We start from the raw sequence: 22,213 nt of genomic DNA on the forward strand, positions 1-22,213 counted from the left end.
TTTACTTCACTACATTTCTAAAGAAAATGATGTATTTTTATTCCATACATTTTCCCTGACACCCAAAAGTACTTGTTACATTTTGAATGCTTAGCAAGACAGGAAAATGGTCAAATTCACATACTTATCAAGAGGACATCTCTGGTCCATCCCCTGCCTCTGATCTGGCAGACTCACTAAACATAAATGCTTTGTTTGTAAATGATGTCCGAGTGTTGGACTGTGCCTCTGGCTATCCATAAATTAAAATGAAAAAAATAAAATGGTGCCTTCTGCTTTGCTTAATATAAGGAATGTGAAATGATTTATAATTTTACTTTTGATACTTAAGTATATTTTAGCAATTACATTTACTTTTGACACCTACTTGGCACACACATCCACACACACACACAAAAATAAAAAAATACTATAGTTTACTATAGAATAATACACTGCTTACCTCAGAATTCTGCAGTACACTGTAGTATACTGTAGAATAATATACTACACACTGTAGTATCCGTTGAAAATGTGTAATTCTTACTATATAATTGTATAGTATATTGTAGAATACTATAGTTAATACTACAGTATACTATAGACTGCAAAAACACCATGGTAAATATTACAGTAATGTTTGCAAAAACACTACAGTTTGCAAAACACTACAGTAATTACTATAGTATATGCTATAGTATTATATTTGCATATACCCTGCCCATTCCCCTCCCCCATATCACAATTTGTGCCACCCACATGTGAGAAACCTACATGCCAAGTATAAACCATGTTTGTGTTCCCTACAGTTATAGGGACACAACTGTTTCCAGGTTATATCCACCAGGCAGGGTTTTGAGAAAACACCTCCAACATGGACAACATTCTGAGATTGGCAGAAGACACTCAGAGCTTTTAACAGGAAACAAGTAACCATTGCTGTGTTCTTTGACATCAAAAAAGCATTTGAAAATATGTGGCACAACGGGCTGCAGGATGCCAACTTGAAGCTTCCAAAACAGATGGTTGTGTTTTTAAACATTTTTTTTTAGATCAGCGGGAAATAGCAGTGGGAATGATTATGTCTTACAGGTTCAAGGCTCCGCCCTCAGCCCACTCCTATTTGTAATGTACATTTCAGATATTTATTACCCCAATCCTAGAGAAGACCATGTCTCTGTTCGCTGATGACCTATGCTACTGTGCATCTTCTTTCAACTTCCCCCATGCAGCCAAAAAAGCTTAAAAGAAGCATCAATGAAATTGAATCGTGGTCAAACATGTGGAGAGTAAAACTGAACCCGCTAAAAACCCAGTGTCTTATTGTCCAAAACAAGAAAGACAAACAAAACAGTTGACCTCACTCTCTAAGGGCAAATACTTAAGACCACTCGCATTCCAAGAAGACATGAAGTGATGCGCCCATATTTATACTATAGTTGTCACGTCCTGACCAGTATTAGGGATTATTTGTAATTGTAGTTTGGTCAGGACGTGGCAGAGGGTATTTTGTTTATGTGGTTCGGGGTGGTGGTTTATTTAGTAGGGTGTTTGGTTAGTTAGTTCCGGGTTTTGGGGTTATGTTCTGTGTTAGTATTTCTATGTTCTTTCTGGTTAGTTGTATAGCTATGTCTAGTTAATTGGGGTTGGACTCTCAACTGGAGGCAGGTGTTTTCTAGTTGCCTCTGATTGAGAGTCCTATATATGGGTATGTGTTTGGTTTAGTGTTTGTGGGAGATTGTTTCTTGTTTTGCTGTGTGTGCCTGACAAGACTGTCTAGTTCGTTTTTGTATACGTGTTTATTTTGGTTTTTCCTTCTTTGTCCGTAATAAAGATGAGTATACACTTCCCTGCTGCATTTTGGTCCTCTCCTTACGACAACCGTGACAATAGTAAACTGTCAAAACTACAGTATACTACAGTCATGTCCAAAACACTTAAGTAAATACTACAGTCTCTATACCATAGTATACAATAGTATTTCTCACACACACACACACACACACACACACACACACACACACACACACACACACACACACACACACACACACACACACACACACACACACACACACACACACACACACACACACACACACACACACACACACACACACACACACACACACACACACACACCAGGGGCCTCATTTATACAAATGTTCTTAGATTTAAACTTTAACTTAGTCGTAAGATCATTTCCGACGTTGTGCTTACGATCGATTCATAAAAGATACTGAGCATAAAAAAGCCTTGCTTAGGCAGGTTCTAAGAAGCCCATTTGTAACTTTCGCATCTGTGATCTATAAATCTCAAATTAACTTAAAATTGATGGCACCTGACGGTGCCTTACAATCAGATATTTCCCCTTATAGAATGCTAGCACAAATTAGGGTTTTGTCAGGATTTGCCATGGACCAAAAGAGAAAAGCAATCTTTTTGGAAGGCGAGATCACGGTGATGGTAGAGGAGATTGAAAACAGGCAACGCGTATTATTTGGTGGAGTAAATAGTGGGTTGACAAACAAAGCCAAACAGGTAGCTTGGGAGTGTGTCGCTGCTGCAGTGAACGAGGTGGGGCAGCAAGACAGAACTGTGGCTGATGTGAAAAAGAAATGGTCTGACAAACTGCAAGGGATAAAAAGAATAGCCATACATAACCGCAGCATTAAGGCAACGGGAGGGGGGCCTGGCACGCCGGAGCTCTCCCTAATGGACCAGCGCATCGGGGCAATCATTGGGGAAAGTGCATACACTGGCACATATTTTTCATATGGTTAAATTCCAAGTTTTACATGGTTTAGCAGTAACATCGGAAACGGTGAAGTTGGCGTGTGAAACCCACATGACTACATCACTGGATCACGGTAAGTAATTAAGAGAATGTGAAACTTGGTTGTCAGTAAATTAATGGGCGGGTGAGTGTGCCCCCTCCACCAAGGGAAGCTGTGTTGCAGCCCGTGCACCCTCCACCCAAGGATAAAGTGAGCGAGGCTCCCAAATCAGCAATTGCCAGGAGTGAGGGGAAGGTTTGGCCACAGGTGTCGAGGGTCCATCCACATCTGCAGTTCGCATGTTGACCACCTCAGTTCTGCAAACCCAGAACGAGTTCAACACATTGGTTGGGCAGATTGTGACTGAACTCGGAAGAATACGCAGTGTATTGATTCATTTACATAACACTTGTTGAACGTTTTCCACAACGTAAATAAAAAATCTATGCTTTGTATGTTGTCTGGCATTCTGTTTCTTACCACAAATCTCTCTATGAGCTGCTGCCGCCTCCTCACTGTATCAGCCGGGGCAGGTGCCCGTTGGGTGGTGGGTTAGGAGGCTGTTCAGGGTCCATTCTAATCTCCACATCCTTTTCAATACCATGCATCAGGGCTATGTTGTGGAGCACACCACATACCAGTATTATGCATGTCACTTTTGGGGAGGGAAACCACTCATTCTTAAAACAGGCCAACATTTTATATTTAGGTTTGAAATTGCACACCCCAATGTTCTTGTCAAACAAACTTGCACTACAGTTACTGAGATGTCGACTTGAAATCTGTTTGCATTTTGTTGCAATGCTAGTGGAAATGACAGGAATCAGCCGATTATTCTTTTACACTAGCATTGCTACAAAATGAACAAGCTTCAAGGGGACATCTCAGTAACCATAGGGCCAAATTAAAAACTTTTTTCAGCTATTTGGCCAGAACCTTTGGGTGTGCAATTTCAATAAAATGGTATGTTGCTTTAAGTTGACCCATTTTAAAACTACATTTAAGTTGAGTATTTTTATTAAATGAAGTTACCTTCTCTGGCTTGTAGAGGAGTTTTCCACCTGATGCAACAAGGCAATGCCTCCTGCTCTTCAGCAGTCCGATGGTGCGCTCCACAACCAACCTCGACAAAAGGGAGTGAGAAGCCACTCAGTGGATAGGCCCTGTTGCCTAATAGGGTAAAACCGTTGTGTTACATTATTTGGACGATTAATAGGCTACACTGGAAAAAAAAAGAACTCAGGAGGAAGCCACCCGCCTCCACTCTCACCAGCTTCTAGACGCAGGCTTACTCTGCTGTGGCTCTGAATGAATGAGTCGTGCGTAGACTCTGACCACTTGCAGCATACATTTAGTAGTTGCATTCGGATATTGCAGATGATCTGAACATTCAATGAATGGAAATTCTTCTTGTTATCATATACATATTCATCTACAGACGGTGCGCGTAAGGCAATATGCGTGCAGTCAACTGCACCTATGACACCTGGGAAATTAAATGAGCGGACAAACTCGGGCTTTGACGCGCAGCTGTTCGTCGGCTTTAAATGGGAAAGTAATGTGTCTCGTGGACAATACGTGTAGAATCGCCTCGATCACTTGTGGCAGGATGAGGCTGAATGATGGCTGTGATATACCCCGACCTGTCACTCATTTCCATCTGGAATGTCCCAGTAGCGAGGAATCCCAGAGTGGATTGGACAGATACGGGTATGGCATGATTACAGCGTGTCTTCCTTTCCAGATTAGGGGCTGTTAAGCACAGTTTTCAATGTCTTCCAATAACGCAAGAGCAGCCATGGTTACTTTAAAAAAAATGGACACTATTTATAGGACATCGCATCCTGTTTTGAATTCAAAACACCTTACGTCTGGCAAATAATTCCTCACACCTTTAATTGATCATCCCTAACAAATTGTTCATAAAGCTAATGCAAAGTTCACCACAGGCTAGGACGCAAATGCGTCCCAAACTGCAATACGCCTACATAACCAGCAGGAAAATCACTTTGTGTAGAGATAAGATCATTTCCATGTCAAAGTAAGGTTTTATAAAAAACTACTTATACTTGGTTTTCTGCGTAAGTCATACTTAAGATCAAAATTGATCGTAAGTCCATTTTATAAATGAGGCCCCAGTACTTTATACAGCTGTCAGGACCTGTGTATTTGGCCCTATTCCTAAACTGTATTTGAGCTGACTGGTCCTGTCTTCACCAGCTCTGTCACTGTCCCATCAAGTCTCTGCATCATCACTCACAAGAATGTTAGCTCCTCTACACAGGCACGCATGCATGCATGCATGCACACACACACACTCTCACATTTTCTCACACATTACACGACCATAACCACTCATTTTATGTGAACCATAAAATGAATCATTGCTGCTCCTGAAGATACAAGAAATGTGTGTGTGTGTGTGTAACAAGAGTGATGTGTGTGTTACTGTATAATGGTTCTGAAATGTAAGAGTGGTTTAGTTCAGGGTGACTCAGGGAGTACCAGTGGCCTTCAGCTCTGACAGCAGCTGTCTTACAGAGGAACACCAGCACGATTGGCAGGCAGGTGGGGCTGCTTGTGTTAGAGAGAGGTAGAGAGAGAGAGAAGGAGAGAGAGAAAGACTGTCCTTTAACAAACTGAGTGACACAACATCAGAGGGGACACTGTCACTGTAGACAGAACCTCTGTCACTTCCTCTGTCCCTTCCTCTGTCACTGTCCCTTCCTCTGTCCTTTCCTCTCTGTCATTCTTTCCTTTTGATCCCCCTTTCCTTCCTCCTTTTCTCTCTAATGCGGTCTCTTCATCCCTTTCCCTCATTGTATATCACTTTCTTTTGCTATTCCTGTCATTTTTTCCCCTCTATCTCCCTCTTCTCTTCACTCAAAATGCCCTCTGCCCCTTTCTCAACCTCTCAATTGGTGAAAACCATTGGGGTTTGCTGACAGATCCATTTTGAGTGCCAAGACCTCTTATGCCCGGAGCATTCACTCCACTACATCACTGAGCCGAACCACAGATACCCATATTTCACTTTGCCCTACCCTTGCCAATGAGCAGTACTGTATATGAGATGGATGGATGAATGAATTGATGGCTAGATGGATGGTTTTATGGACCGACCTATGGATAGATTGATAGATGTCCATACCTGGGTTTACCTCAGTATGCAGACCGTTAGTTCATCTAAGAACCCAGAAAGCCCCAACCCCACAAGCTCTGTGGTGCAGAGCAGTCTCATTCCATCTCCCCCTAACGCCGCCAACCAGAGCTAAATCCAACCCACTGACAGCTGGCTCGCTGACCCAAGGAGCCTCTCTTAAACCCTTTTACATTATTATATGTTATCCTAATGGTAGCAGTCAGCATACTAAATAGCAGTATTGTGCCTGATAAACGATGGGCCTTTCAGCTGATATATGTGGCAGGGCCAAAAGTGAGGAGCGACGTTTTATTCCTGGCCATCAATCTGGCCCAGGATCCCTGGTCCTGGAGGAGATGGTGTTAATTCATTTTAAAGGGACTCGGCAGGCTGGGGGGGAGGGGGGGGGCTGAGGGGTGGTGATGGGCCCTCACCCCGTGATTGAGATCCCCAAAGCGGAGCTGCTTTATGGGCCTCTTAATTTAGAGTGTCAGGCACTGCCACAGACGCCTCGTCTGTGAATTAAAGGGGAGAAGATGAGCACTTGGGGCTGACCACAGCGGGAGAGATGGATTAGCAGCAGTAGAACAAGCTCACCTCGCCGTGTGTGTGTGTGTGTGTGTGTGTGTGTGTGTGTGTGTGTGTTTGACTCTCAACACATTCAAAACAAAACAGGCCCCCCTGTAAAAAACGAGGGCGTTAGGGCAGGCTGAGGGACTGAGACCATTGCAGGTGTATTCACTCCACGCCAGACTCCTAAATTATTTATATTCACCATCCATCTTTGATTGGATGGGAAGTGTTGACATCCATATATCTTGTAGGTCATAGATATAAATGACAATGCGCAGACATGCATGTCCCTAGTGTCCCCTCGCACTCCATATGAGGAACAATAATCAATCTCTCGCTCTGACGTCGAATCCCTGGCAATGGAACAAACCAGACGCAGCTGAGAGACTCTGACTAAACAGTGGCACTGTAATATGTATTTACTACAACAACAATATATTACAAAACTGAACATTACCATCTTTTTGGGGGAGATTGTTTAAAAAATCTTATTTTGAACAATTTATTTTTAGACTCATTCACTGCTCAAAAGTATCTGCTGAATGGATAAGCATCAATGTATGATTTCAATCAATCAGAGAGATAAATCCTCTGTGTTGTGCCAGCCGTGCTCCATTCTGTAAGAGACAGGCTTTCTCTCGGAATACAAACCAGATCCCCAATTTGTCAGGGACACAATGGCAACGCTGGCAGAGCACATTTGCATCATTGTGTGAGCAACAAACAGAATTGCTTTCATCATTGATTATTGTCTTTTTGGAGAGATGAGGCGTCCCTGAAGAGGAGTTGAAACGGTTGGACATCAATCAGATCAGTAAATGTATCTTCCCTGACCTTTTCTTGTCATTAAAAGATATGCAGAACGTATAGGCTTGGGAAATGAGTAAGTTACTTACTGTGAAATGGAATAACCAAAACTCCCAAGAAAAATATCTAAGCGGTAATATTACTCTATGACGAATCTTTTCCTGAAATTATTTTAGAAGAAGACGAGGGAGCAATGTTATACTCTCAGTTGAATCAAAACAAAAGTCCTCTACTTTACCAAAATTAACGACATGGTATCAATAGCTCTATGTTATCAATAGATGTTCAATCTAGAGGAAAAAGAAATGCACACCTATTTAGGCGAGGTGCTGGCTAGCAGAGTGGAAAACTTGAAAATAAAGGAGAGCTGCACACTCTAAGAGCTCAGATCCTGTCACGCCATGGCCATAGAGAGGTTTTTGTTCTCTATTTTGGTTAGGCGTGGGTGTGACTAGGGTGGGCATTCTATGTTCCATTTTCTATATTTTGTGTATTTCTTTGTTTTGGCCGGGTATGGCTCTCAATCAGGGACAGCTGTCTATCATTGTCTCTGATTGGGAGCCTTTTCCCACAGGGTTTTTGTGGGTAGTTGTTTTCTGTCTTGTGTTTTTCACCTGACAGAGCTGTTGCGCTTTGTTCTACTTTGTTTTTGATTCAGTGTTCAGAACTAATAAACATGATGAACACGTACCACGCTGCACCTTGGTCCTTTTCTTGCAACAACCGTTACAGATCCAAAAATGTAAGGTCCAACGTTATACCCCGATAAAGACAGCTTACCTGTCGAAACGTTGGACACTACATTTTTGGATCTGAGCTCTTAGAGTGTGCGACTCTCCTTTATTATCAGTAGATGTTCAATCATTATCTTATCATGTGTCTCCTTAAACGAGGGAAACAAGACAGACTAATCTCTATTCAGCTCTAGTAAACACCAGTAAATGTGCTTATGTAAGACAAGAGGGACATGTTTATCCAACAACACCCTTTCAGACATGCCGTCTCTGCCTGGCAACTGTACTGTTTAACCATTACACCTAAAGAGTGTCCAAGCAGCATCACTTATCAGGGGTGTTTGTAGTATAGGATAAAAAGGCTTCATAGAATTGACTTAGCTTCACACAATGAAATATTGTGAAAGACAATTCAGCTACTTTTTAAATCATTGCACTCTGTGTATGCCTCTGCTGCTTGCTGCTTTGACCCAAAATGGAGACTTGTCAGTGTCATAATGTCATCACCCACAATGCATTGGGTCACACCGCTTGTTTCATACAGGTTGTTTGAGCAGGGCAACTTGGGCCTAATTGAAGATGCATATCACACTGCAACAGTTGCATATTAACACAAAATCAGAGACCAATTGATCATTAGGCCGTCGATATGTAGTTTGCATAAAATTATTCCCCTTAAATAGTCTATGTTTGAGGTGACACAGGGTTTGCTCATCAATAATGCAAATGGGACATTAGGGCATTAACAGGCTGTCTATGGGAGTGAGGGAGCGCTGGTCTTCTGTAAGTTAATATCCAATACACCCTTCCATGCCAGAGAAAGGGAAAGGGGAGACCTAGTCAGTTGTACAACTGAATGCATTCAACTGAAATGTGTCTTCCGCATTTAACCCAAAACCAGCTGTCTTAAACAACATCCACATCATTGGGGCCCGGGGAGCAGTTGTTGTTGGTGGTTAACTGCCTTGCTCAGGGGCAGAACGACAGATTTTAACCTTGTCGGCTCAGGGATTCGATCCATCAACCTTTCGGTTACTGGCCCAAATAGATGCTATTTATACTTATTGGAGAGTTTTGAGCACCATTTTGGGTAAATAGTGGACTGAAATGGTTGAGCTGATACAAAGTTCAGGACATACTCAGTATTGTTTACGCAAAGTTTAGGGAGGTTGTGATATCTGATACACATTGAATGAAAGAAAATGTCTGAATTGGCCATTTTTATTTGTTTAAGTATACTTTTCCAAATGGAATGCATTTTATTAACCTGTAAACTGATGTATTCTGTGTAACATAAAATGAATTATTTCTGAGGAAATGTTCCAAACGGGAGTCCAATAATCCTGAGGAGAATTCCCCAAGAAGACATGGAGTCAGGGCCTGTCTCAAACCTCATCCTCCATCTCGATCCATAAATGCTCCTGGCTGCCATCTGCAACCTTGAGACACCTCAGCTCCCACCACCCACCCATCCCTCCATCTTCACCTCCATTGGGTGTGCCAATAACGCGCATAGAGAGAGAGTGGCAGCGGAAGGAAATGTTGTCTGCTAAAGCGATAGTGTCGTCTTAGCTCAGGGGAAGGGGACGTCAACGTGATCCATCACACCATTGATTCCCGCTGGAGGAAAGGATTCAAATCCGCAGGCCGAAATGGAGAGCCGCAGCAGCAGTGTGTGTCCGCAAAATGTCCTCAACTCTCAGAGAGGGCTGGATGTATTCTTCATGCTTTCTTTCACACTGGAAGAGTATGAATATTAGAGGAAAACAGGGGATAGTTTCACCACTCTCTTGCTCTTGGGCATGTCATGTCTCAAGTATGACTAATTAGCATCATGTGACTGCCTATACTGGAAAAGCAATGAGACCAGAGTAAAACCCCTGAGTGCGGATATGAAGAGCAGCGTCACCAAATACCATCTAGTATTTTTCAAACAGTTGCGCTCTATACAGTATCACATTTGTAATAACACTGATTTAGGAAGGGGAAAGTGTTACAAACTCAATGGAAAACAATATGGATTCTCCAATTGAGTTTACATGACAGAAATAAGGAAAATTAAGGAACGGTGCTAATTAAATTTCCAATCTGTTTATCAGCTTCTGAAACCTGGGACAGAGCATACAGATAGATATAAGGCAGCTAAATGAGATAAAGAGGTAGGGAACAGTGAACGCTGTGTTTTTGATTGCATTCGCTAATATGTAGATTTGTTGAAACCTTCAGCAGTCCTATGCAGATATGACAAACGGTATCATAATCAGAGCTGAACTATGTGATCAGTTACAGTGCATTCATGAAAGTATTCATACTCCTTGACATTTTCCGCATTCTGTTAGGTTACAGCCTTATTCAAAAATGTATTAAATCGTTTTTTTAATCTACACACAATTACCCTGTCACGACTTCCGTCGAAGTCGGTTCCTCTCCTTGCTCGGGCGACGCTCGGCGGTCGACGTCGCCGGTCTTCTAGCCATCGCCGATCCACTTTTCATTTTCCATTGGTTTTGTCTTTGTTTTCCACACACCTGGTTTTCATTTCCCAATTACTGGTCATGTATTTAACTTTTTTAGGATTGGTGGCAGCATTCAGGAATTTTGGATGAAAAGTGTGCCCAAAGTAAACTGCCTGCTACTCAGGCCCAGAAGCTAGGATATGCATATAAGATTTGGATAGAAAACACTCTAGAGTTTCTAAAACTGTTAAAATTATGTCTGTGAGTATAACAAAACTTATTTGGCAGGCGAAACCCCGAGGACAAACCATCCAGGATTTTTTGTTGTTGTTGAGTTGACAGTGTTTTCAATTGGTTTTCTAGGTGGATCTAGATTTCTAAGGCACTGGCTTGCAGTTCCTATCGCTTCCACTGGATGTCAACAGTCTTTAGAAATTGGTTGAGGTTTTTCTTTTGAGTAATGAAGAAGTATGGCTGTTCAGAACATGGGTCGAGTCTAGTGTACTGACCTGAAAGCTCGTTCCACTCGTCCGGTATTGAACACAGTTAAATCCCGTCTTAAATTTGATTGATTATTTACATTAAAAAATACCTAAAGTTGTATTAGGAAAGTTGTTTGAAATGTTTGGATCAAGATTACAGGTAACTTATTAGATATTTTGTAGTCATGTTGCGCGAGTTGGAACTGGTGTTTTTTTTAATCAAACGCGCCAAATAAATTTACATTTTGGAGATATAACGACAGAATTTATCAAACAAAAGGACCATTTATGATGTTTATGGGACATATTGGAGTGCCAACAGAAGAAGATCTTCAAAGGTAAAGCATTAATTATATTGTTATTTCTGAGTTTTGTGTTGCACCTGGCGGGTTGAATTATGATTGTCATGTGTTTGTTTGATGGGGTGCTGTCCTCAGATAATAGCATGGTTTGCTTTCGCCGTAAAGCCTTTTTTGAAATCTGACATGGTGGCTAGATTAAGAAGAAGTTAAGCTTTAATTTGGTGTATTGCACTTGTGAATGTATGAAAGTTCAATATTTCGAATAATGTTTTTAGAATTTTGCGCTCTGCCATTTCACCGGATGTTGTCGAAACGTTCCGCTAGCGGAACCCCTAGCCGTAAAAGGTTAACCTGTCTGGGCTAGGGGGCAGTATTTTCATGACCGGATAAAAAACGTACCTGATTTAAACTGGTTACTACTCTTGCCCAGAAACGAGAATATGCATATTATTAGTAGATTTGGATAGAAAACAATCTGAAGTTTCTAAAACTGTTTGAATGGTGTCTGTGAGTATAACAGAACTCATATGGCAGGCAAAAACCTGAGAAAATTCCAAGCAGGAAGTGGCCTGTCTGAGAATTTGTAGTTCTTCTTTTGATTCTCTATCGAAACTACAGTATCTGTGGGGTTACGTAGCACTTTCTAAGGCTTCCATTGGCTCTCTAAAGCCTTCAGAAAGCAGATTGAGGCGTCTCCTGTCTCTGGGCAGAGTATAGTAGCTCAGTTTCTCAGTGGTCTGCCTGGTGACAAAGAGATTGGATATGCGCATTCACGCGACCACGCTGTTTTTTCTTTTCCTCTTTGAATGAATACACTATTGTCCGGTTGGAATATTATCGCTATGTATTTGGACATAACTATGGATTATTTGGAACAAAAACAAAATATCTTGTGGAAGTAGCAGTCCTGGGAGTGCATTCTGACGAAGATCAGCAAAGGTAATACAATTTTCCTAATACTAATTCTGAGTTTAGTGTGCTCGAACTTGGCGGGTGTCTGAATAGCTCACCGTGATGGCTGAGCTATGTACTCAGAATATTGCAAAATGTGCTTTCGCCGAAAAGCTATTTTAAAATCTGACATAGCGATTGCATAAAGGAGTTCTGTATCTATAATTCTTAAAATAATTGTTATGTATTTTGTCAACGTTTATCAAGAGTAATTTAGTAAATTCACCGGACGTTTTCGGTGGGAATACATTTTCTGAACATCTCACGCCAATGTAAAAAGCTGTTTTTTGATATAAATATGAACTTGATTGAACAAAACATGCATGTATTGTATAACATCATGTCCTAGGAGTGTCATCTGATGAAGATCATCAAAGGTTAGTGCTTCATTTAGCTGTGTTTTGGGTTTTATTGACATATATGCTTGCTTGGAAAATGGCTGTGTGATTATTTTCGGCTATGTACTCTCCTAACATAATCTAATGTTTTGCTTTTGCTGTAAAGCCTTTTGAAATCGGACAATGTGGTTAGATTAACGAGAGTCTTATCTTTAAAATGGTGTAAAATAGTTGTATGTTTGAAAAATTGAAATTATTGCAATTTTTAGGTTTTTGTATTTCGCGCCACGCTGTTCCACTGGCTGTTGAATAGAGTGGGACGTTCACGTCCCACCTAGCCCATAGAGGTTAACCCTCTGTTTCCCCCATGTCTTTGTGTGTGATTGTTTATTGTTCAGGTTGGTACGTTTCCGGCAGTTTTTTTCCGGGTGCTGTTTTCACCCGTGTTTTGTGGCAACCGTTATTGTTCGCACATTGGTATGTTTACTGTGTGCTATTTCTCTAGTAAAGTGCGTTGTTCACTCATCTCTTCTCTCCTGCGCCTGACTTCATGCACCAGCTACACCCACCGCCTGACATACACCATAATGACAAAGCAAAAACAGGATCTAGGAAATTTTTGCAAATGTATGAATAATAAAAAACAAAAATATCACATTTACATAAGTATTCAGAGCCTTTACTCAGTACTTTGTTGAAGCACCTTTGGCAGTGATTACAGCCTTGAGTCTTCTTGGGTATGACACTATAAGCTTGGCACACCTGTATTTGGGGAGTTTCTCCGATTCATCTCTGCAGATCCTCTCAAGCTCTCTCAAGTAGGATGGGGAGCGTCGCTGCACAGCTATTTTCAGGTCTTTCTGGAGATGTTCGATCGGGTTCAAGTCCGGGCTCTGGCTGGGCCACTCAAGGACATTCAGAGACTTGTCCTGAAGCCATCCTGCATTGTCTTGGCTGTGTGTTTAGGGTTGTTGTCCTATTGGAGGGTGAACTTTCACCCCAGTCTGAGGTCCTGAGCACTCTGGAGCATGTTTTCATCAAGGATCCCTCTGTACTTTGCTGCCTTCATCTTTCCCTCGATCCTGACTAGTGTCACAGTCCCTGCCACTGAAAAACATCCCCACATCATGATGCTGCCACCACCATGATTCACCATAGGGATGGTGCCAGGTTTCCTCCAGACGTGACGCTTGGCATTCAGACCAAAGAGTTCAATCTTGGTTTCATCAGACCAGAGAATCTTCTTTGTCATGGTCTGAGAGTCCTTTAGGTGCCTTTTGGCAAACTCCAAACGGCTGTCATGTGCCTTTTACTGAGGAGTGGCTTCTGTCTGGCCACTCTATCATAAAGGCCTGATTGGTGGAGTGCTGCAGAGACGGCTGTCCTTCTGGAAGGGTCTCCCATGAATGGCACACATACACAATCCATGTCTCAACTGTCTCAAGGCTTAAAAATTCTTATTTAACCTGCCTCCTCCACTTAATCTGCACTGATTGAAGTGGATTTAACAGGTGACATCTATATGGGATCATAGCTTTCAGCTGGATTCACCAGGTCAGCCTATATCGTGGAAAGTTCAGGTGTTTCTAATGTTTTGTACACTCAGTGTATGTTTCTTTGCTTAATAATCACCTTTGTATTTTTCACATTATATTTTTGCAATACAATGTTTGTATCTCTAAATACTGTGTTCCATTCTGTTAATGCTTTGCGTTCTCAGAGAGAGAGGACTACTGGCTGTTGAAATACTGTATGTTATTATCAAACTAAGGGGCCTCTCTCATTAAGGCAAACCGCTGGATTATCTCTCTCTAGCTCTCTGTCTGTGTGTGTGTGAGAGAGGTTGCCAGAGTGTGTTCATGTCATGCATGTCATTGCCTTTGAGAGGTGAAGGCTTACTTAACACAGGACAGATGGAGGTATTTGCTAATTTTTTAAGTACTCTTAAAAGTACTTTTGCTCCCCCAGAAACACTTTTAGTCAGAACATCTAAACAGAAACAGAACATTTAAGATGATTATGTTGTGAGAGGAAACACTAATGAAGGTGTGTTTGTGCGTGTCTGTAGGGGTGCACATATGTTACGTGTATGGCAGCAGAGCAAAGAGCACGTGAAAGAGAAATTATGCCAACACATTTCATTTCCATTAAAACGGACAGTTAGCGTTCTTGCATTACTCGCCAAAGTAAAGAGTGGAGGTTTACCTAAAACACCCTGTGTTGTCATTTCTACTGCAGGGACAAGCTTGTTTTCATTGTAAAAAGCAGTGGAATGGAGCAGTCCTTAAATCACTTCAACACAGCATTTATTAAGGAAAGAAGGCATACACATACATCTCAGCCACCTTTCAAACCCTAATTACAGGAGCAGGCTAATGCATATGCAGTGGAGGGCCCATCTAAGATATATAAATACAAGATCAACCCTGTTGATGTTCACTGGCTTTGGAGGTAGTCTGTATAATATTGGATTGACAGAAGGATACCAAGCCAGTGGTCCGCACTGGAACATCCCATTACACGCATCCCTGGGCGCCGATGACGTGGACGATGATTAAGGTGGCCCCCCATGACCTCTCTGATTCAGAGGTGTTGGGTTAAATGCGGAAGACACATTTCAGTTGAATGCATTCAGTTGTACAACTGACTAAGTATCCCCTTTCCCTTTCCCCAGATACTCATACAGTAGCCTATACACGAGCACGGATGCACACACACACACATACAGACACGCGAACGTACTCCCACACACACAAACAAATGTACGCACACACACGCGCACCCACTAGGCATCCATAAACACTCAACAAAAGTACACACTTTGGCGAAACACTGCACACTGACTGAAGGGGGAGACTCTGTTTGACCTAACTAGGGAAACATACCTTTTTTAAGACTATTCATGCTTGTCTGTTTTGTTCATTACAATTTCATCTGATCGATATCGCTGTTGAATTTCAAAGAGAAATTAGGACTGGTTGAATAATATCGTGTCAACGACAGTGTAACTTATACTGAAACCGTACTGATGATGTTCCAGTCAGTCTCCAGAGTGAGTCAGCCTGAGGAGAAGTGAGGGATAGGAAGGTCTCAGGAGCCTCTCTCTGGATCAGTGGTGCTACTACACTGTTTCTGATTATATCTATGTGGACAATTTTCTGTGTAGAAATCGTAGCTCTTTTTTTCCTGATTCTCTTGGCAGTAAGAATACCCTGGCACACGTCGAAATCTATCTATCTATCTCTCACTCACTCTACTCTCGCTCCCCTCCTCTGTCTCTCATTCCCCTCTCATCTCTTGTCTATCCCCCCCCCCTTCACTTCCCTTGTTCAAGCTGCCGTCTCAGTTTGTAACCTGGCCCCAATGGCCTGTTTGCCATTCTGCTCATTACCAAACACAGGAAGGTTTTTCGGAGTTCAAGACTCCATATTGATCAGTCACAAGACCCTGATATCAACCTCTATCTCTTGTGTTGGCCCAGTGTTAGCCAATCCTCCAACAAGGAACACAGCTATTGATCAACATTCTAATTCACCTAGCAGATATAATCAGATAACCCCAATACAGCCCCAAAAAATGAATAACCTCATTTGTTCTTCGCTAAGACAGTGTAGCATAATTTGTAACATATTTCATAAAATCATTACACATAATAAGGCCTTGATCAATACGTTTTTAGATAGCAAAGTTTTACAAATAAAGTGTCAGAAATGAAAAATGTCAGCATTCACCAAGAGAACGAGTGCGTGCTCCACCTCCACCCGCCATGCCACTCGCGATGCCCTAACTCTGCCATCCTCCTCTCTGAATGCCAGCGCACCAGGGGTCTCGTTAGCCCTCTATTACAGATGTGACGAGCGTCCCATAATGGGCCAATTATCCCAAAACTCTAAATTTCACTCCAAAGGAAAACGACTGTGTAGTGATTAATGGGAAACACTTTAGGGGGAAGAGTAACACAACGCTGCTGGATGGGGAAGAAATATGTATCAGTCAGCCACCACTACAGATGCTTCCTCCCTTCTGACAACTGCAATTCATTTGAGATGCTATTAACATGCATAATTATGCTAATCAAGTGGTAATTAAGTGCCAATTCATCAGAGACTGTTTTTTGTGTGTAATTTTGTGGAACACGGTTAGTTTGTTGTTGTTTTCTTCCTCTATTTCCTTTCACAATATTGTCTCAGTGTTGTGTTCACGTTACATCCACTGTATCAGCCCTCTGCTCCATGTCTCCTCTCATATTGGACAGTACACATCATCGCATCCAAGACTCACAATCAACCTTCGTAACACTTTTCAAGAGAAGGCCTCAAATAGAAAGTAGCCTATGCTGATCAATATAAAAGGAACAGTTATTGCCAAGCTGCCAGCAGCGACTTTGACATACTGTTTGTTACAAAGATATTAAACCGACCATGTTTGATACAGCCGTGTTCTTAATTTATCCTCCATTCAGTTCGTCCACTACTAGCTTCACCCCTAATTAATGACTCGCTCACTTTTCAAAATCTGATATAGGCCTACTTCATCCATAATAGCATCCATCACACTTCTCTACATGGATATCACTGGGAGTGAAATAATCCCTCTCTACAGCCCGTTGACTGTGACTCTGGTAGTCTAACCATGCTGGGTCTGTCTTAAAGTAGCTACAGTATATAAGACCATAGGCTTGTATGAATCTGATCTCTCTCACTCTGTCTCTCTGTCATTCTCTCTCTCTCTCTCTGAACAGCTCACTGACTCTACATGCGAAAGCTTGCTCAGAGGGCATTGAACAATGGCCAGGAAATCCAACAAATAACTCTGAACCTCAATGCCACCCTACGCATGGCTTGAGTGGTCTGACAAAGATACTACAGCTTTTTGGATGTACATAGGATAAACCTTTTAAGAACCCTTTTTGGTTCCAGGTAGAACCCTTTTGGTTCAATGTAGAACCTTTTCCACAGATGGCTCTACATGGAACCAAAAAGGGTTGTACCTCGAACTAAAAAGGGTTCTCCTATGGGGACAGCCGAAGAACCTTTATGGAACATATTTTTCTAAGAGTGTAGGCTATGCCTACTATCGTTATGTGCAGGCCTAGTCCAGTGACCCAATTTTGTACACAAACTCAATAAAAAATAACAATATAAAAAATACTCCAAATATAGTTTGGTATATTGTCTACAATACAACTTGTTTCTATTTGTGTGTCCTAGTAATTTGTGTCGGTCAGTGCCCTATTACATAGGAAAGCACATATGAAACATAATTTGCTGTGGCATCCCTCTGTCCAGTTTCACCCTGAGAGTCAGACAGGTGTTCTCATTGGACTTGAAGGTCTCTGATGATTGATGTCACTCTTGATCACCACTAACGCTGGCCTGGGGTTACGAAACTGCTAGTTTCCCACCAACATGGGATCTCTTTGGAGTTTCAGCACTTTTAGGATGTTTTTGGCAGCTGCAACAACCTCCAACGCTACATCGAGATAGACAGAGTCTCACAACAAGAGGCATCATTTCTCTTTCCCTGTCTTTCGCTGTCTCTCTCGCTCTCTCTTTCCTGTCATTTCAAAAAACTAAACTAAAACACTGTATTAGAGTTTCTAAATTGACCAAAGCGTACTAGCGTACGGCGGGCAGCCGTTTATAGTTTTTATAATTTAAAGGCGACATGGAAGTAGTGCAAAAGCATTGTGCAAAGTCCCAAAATTACCATAAACCTCATTATAAACTGGCAGCGTTATTTAATTGGAAGCTTTTCATCCACAATGTGCATTATGAAGAGGCAACTATTTATATATCAATTTACTTCACTCTAGTTAAAGAATCGGCTCTTCATATCACACATTGTTGAAGAAAAGTGTCAAATGAATTCATACTGCGAGATCATTTGAATTTTTACGGTATTGTTAGGTCTTTCTATAATGCTTTTGCATTACAAAAATGGAAATGTAGCCCTAAGTCTTTGTTTCCAAAATACATGGACATTGATTTAATTCTGCATCCTCAAATACTGTACATGTGTGAATCTGGCCAGCTCTGTTGTTGTGGCACATGTTGTTGTCTGTGCTCCCCTCTAACAGTTAGCAGGCCTTGACAGATCTATTTAATAACCCAGGCTGTGCCCTTCTCTACACAGCAGTCTGGCCCGGTTCACAGGAACAAGGCTGAGAAAACAGCCAAGCGAGAGGTCACCATAACACACTGTGCAAATGTCTGACCTCAAAATCTTTCCTCCATCTCTCCCTCTCCCTAAACGTTTTCATGTCTATTTTTCTTCTCCTGCTCTCTCCTTCTATACTACAGCTCATGTGTTCCTCTTTCTACACATCTCTGTCTCGCTATCCTGTATACAAAATCTCTTCTTCTTCTGTCTCTCCAACACCGCTCTCCTCCTCTCCTTCCTCTCTATTCCTCCCCAGTTTGAAGACACAGAGGGCCCCAGGTTCCTCAGACTCCCCATGACCCCAGCCTATGAATGAATGATAACTGCATGGCCGGACACATAAAGACTCTTTATGGTGGTGGACCTGCAGCTGGTGCTCCCAGGGTGTCATGTTTATGATGTGGAGGAGAGAGAAGAGAGGCGCTGAAAGGCAAGTCCAAGGCACTGAAAGGCACGGCTGCATGCTCCCGGCTTGGGGAATGTAAAGCAAAATCAAGTTATGTTGCTTCATGTAATATATACTGGACTCAAAAGCCACATGGATGGATAGTAATTTAGTACATTTATCATAGATGATCACAGAGTTTAGAGAGAACATTTTCTATCATACTTTTTAATTAACACCAATATTGGCTATAATCTCCCATTGTTACATGAAGAAAAAGGCCTCTGAAATAACCTCCTATTTGAAAAAATGAAAGCAACAGTAGAGGAAGTATACCATTTCTGTATTCAACTCCTTCGTCTGAGTGAATCAATCAAATCTCAATGATGTTGTCTGTACAGTAGGCTGTGGTTATGTTGTTCCATTAGATTCCACGAGTGGGAGAGATACATCTATCCTATTCCTAAAGGTCTGTGTGCAGCGTTTGCTAAATGACCTCAGAGAGCAATGACATGATGCTCGATCTCTTGTGTGTTGAAGGACTCCTTAAATGTCTCTATAATTCTCTCATCTCTCCGTGACTGATCTCTCCCCTGTCTCAACATGTTCTCACCACATTTTTCAGGCAGCGAAAAGGCCAGTCCTTTTTCAGCTCCTAAGCACACATGACAGGGAGTTGTCTCGGGAGCCTGTAAAAAGGCCCTCGGGTGCCGCGGGCGGCCGATCATAACAGATCTCAGTTAGTCCTCTGAATCATACCCCATCAAGCTTGTTTTGGGACGTTAGTTGGGCTGTCTGTTTGTCTGTCCAGCTCAGACCACTGGGAGAGGGAAGGACAGATGGACAGGCAGAGGTTGGAGAATCACTGAAAAGGCACATTCTGAAAGATTTCCCATGCTTCCAATTGCTCATTCGAAACATCCTGAAATATAACTCAATTTTGAAGAATAAGACAACATAAAGGAATTCACTTGGTATATTTTAACTGGGAATTGAAATTAAACATGACAGATGTACTATGCAGAAATCGTTCAGCCAAATTAGTTTGCCTAATTTCAGTTTATGTGAAAAAATAAGTATGTATAGTGTAGAGAATCACTGTACTATCTTTCTCATAACCAAAAAATATACTATTTTCAGCTGTTTGAAGCTGGTGAACAAAACTGAAAGTAAAAGATGCAAAAACTAAACTTAAGAACGGGATGCATAGAAATAGCGACATAGAACAGATCTATGGCTTCTTAGACTTGCTTTCAATGATAATGACAGATCTATAACTCAGATGTCTATGTGAATGTGGACTGGTCGCCCAAAAATGTACATATTGCAGCTTTAATGCTAGAGAAACACACAGTATAAGACAGAGCGACACACAGATAGGACTGCTCCATTTGATACAGTGAAGGTTGCGACAGACAGACAGGCAGGTTGGATGGAGACACAGAGGTCTTGATACAGCACAGCCGGATAGGACAAGATAGGCTGTGAGGTTTGACGAGGCAGAAGGAGGCTTATGCGGACGTCTGGCTGCTCCTTTTGACGGCATGTCAGGCTTGGCTTGCAGGCTGCTTGGCCACGTCCGCATTACGCACTCATCGTTGTGGCAGGCCTGTCAGAAAACTCTGGTGTGCGGGAGACAGATCCGACCTCGGCTCGCCCAACGACCAGTGTGTGACGTATGTGCCACCCTGCCAAGGAATATGTTCCCCAAACTGGCAAGCTGGTGGCAAGCCTGTTGACAAGAACGACCAGTGACATCATACAACAACATGATCACGCTCCGCTCCAGACATCTGAAGGAGCTCAAGGATCAAACAGACAGACACACCGACAGGATGATGAAGGGAGGTGCTTTCAGATTTGGTTGTTACTGTGACTTCTAACACTCTTGATAGAGAAAGCAAGTTTGCTCTTTACAGAAAGAAGACAGGTTTGATTAAAAAAAATCTATAACAATTGTAAAACACCAACAACATACAAAAGCAAGCAAGCAGGCACACTTACAAGCGGAGTAGGACTTTGTCAAGATGGTCATTTTTCAATGCCTTACCGATCCAAAGTGATACATTTCAAGTGAATGGACAGGCACAGTGGGAGAATAATGTGTAATCATTAGCAAAGGGTTTACAAATTATTTATGTAATATAAGCCATGATAATTTACTCAGACTTTTTCCTGACTGCCATTAACAAGTAACTTGGAATCCAATAAATGTCACAATCGCTTTCACTTAATTAAAACAATAGATATCATATAGCAAAGCGTGCTGTCATTCATACCCTAGTTTCCTGCACACTGCCATTTACAGCCAATGCTTTATGAGAGAGGGTGACACAAATAATAGTCATTAAACTGTCAGCCAATGGGAGCTGGATCACATTACCGAAATTAGCTAAGACGCACCATTATAAACAAGGCCTTCGCTCTACACAAGCACACACACCCAAACATTACAGGAGGGAAACAGGCCAAAAAGGAGGAGAGGAAGGGTCTTTCTACTTACTGCTAACACTTACAAGGTAGTTCAAAGGCATACCCCCCAGCTTTAAGGTTGTTTCCACACGGAATGCTCTTTTGTCCCCACCATATTTGGGTGGTTGAGTTGAAAAACTGTGTCTGATCCCATTAGGGCATCTGTCTTGACCATCCTGACTCCCATTAGGGCATCTGGCCAATGGCCATCCTGACTGTGACGTCTTGTTAAATAAGTGTCCATCGGACCACGCAAGATGAGCCTTTGTGCTTGACCGGTGCCGTGACATCCAATCATGTCCTCTGTGTTGGCATTATACCCCTGTTCACCTCCTGCCCGTCAGAGAGACATTTGGGGGGTGTTGTCATCATGTATGTCCTGACAAATGTGTTACATTGAGATGAGGGGCTATAACAGAGATAGTATTAGTATTACCATGACCCCGCTGACGCCCTGACTAACACCAGCAGGACTGGGAACTTTACCATTATAAAGTACATGGGGAAAGGAACAATGAGAGACAAGAGTTCTCATTATCATTCTGTAAATCGACTTTAAAAAGTGTTTACTTCCAGCCACGTCCAACCTTTGTTAGATGACAATAGGCACTTTCAATCGAAATTAATTGACACACTCATTTCTCTTAGTTGAG

The 22,213-nt window shown here is 42.0% G+C and overlaps 1 long non-coding RNA gene across 1 annotated transcript; it reads right to left on the minus strand.

Annotated features, from left to right (window-relative positions):
* Positions 1 to 2,789: 2,789 nt before the first annotated feature.
* On the minus strand, positions 2,790 to 3,881 carry LOC115202705 (uncharacterized). The gene is made up of 3 exons (XR_003880023.1): positions 3,789 to 3,881; positions 3,237 to 3,369; positions 2,790 to 3,073 (listed from the first exon to the last, which is right to left on the minus strand). It is a non-coding gene; the product is annotated as an uncharacterized LOC115202705 (long non-coding RNA).
* Positions 3,882 to 22,213: the final 18,332 nt, after the last annotated feature.

The sequence above is a fragment of the Salmo trutta genome, chromosome 12 (genome assembly GCF_901001165.1).
Source record: "Salmo trutta chromosome 12, fSalTru1.1, whole genome shotgun sequence".
NCBI classification, from domain to species: Eukaryota; Metazoa; Chordata; class Actinopteri; order Salmoniformes; family Salmonidae; genus Salmo; species Salmo trutta.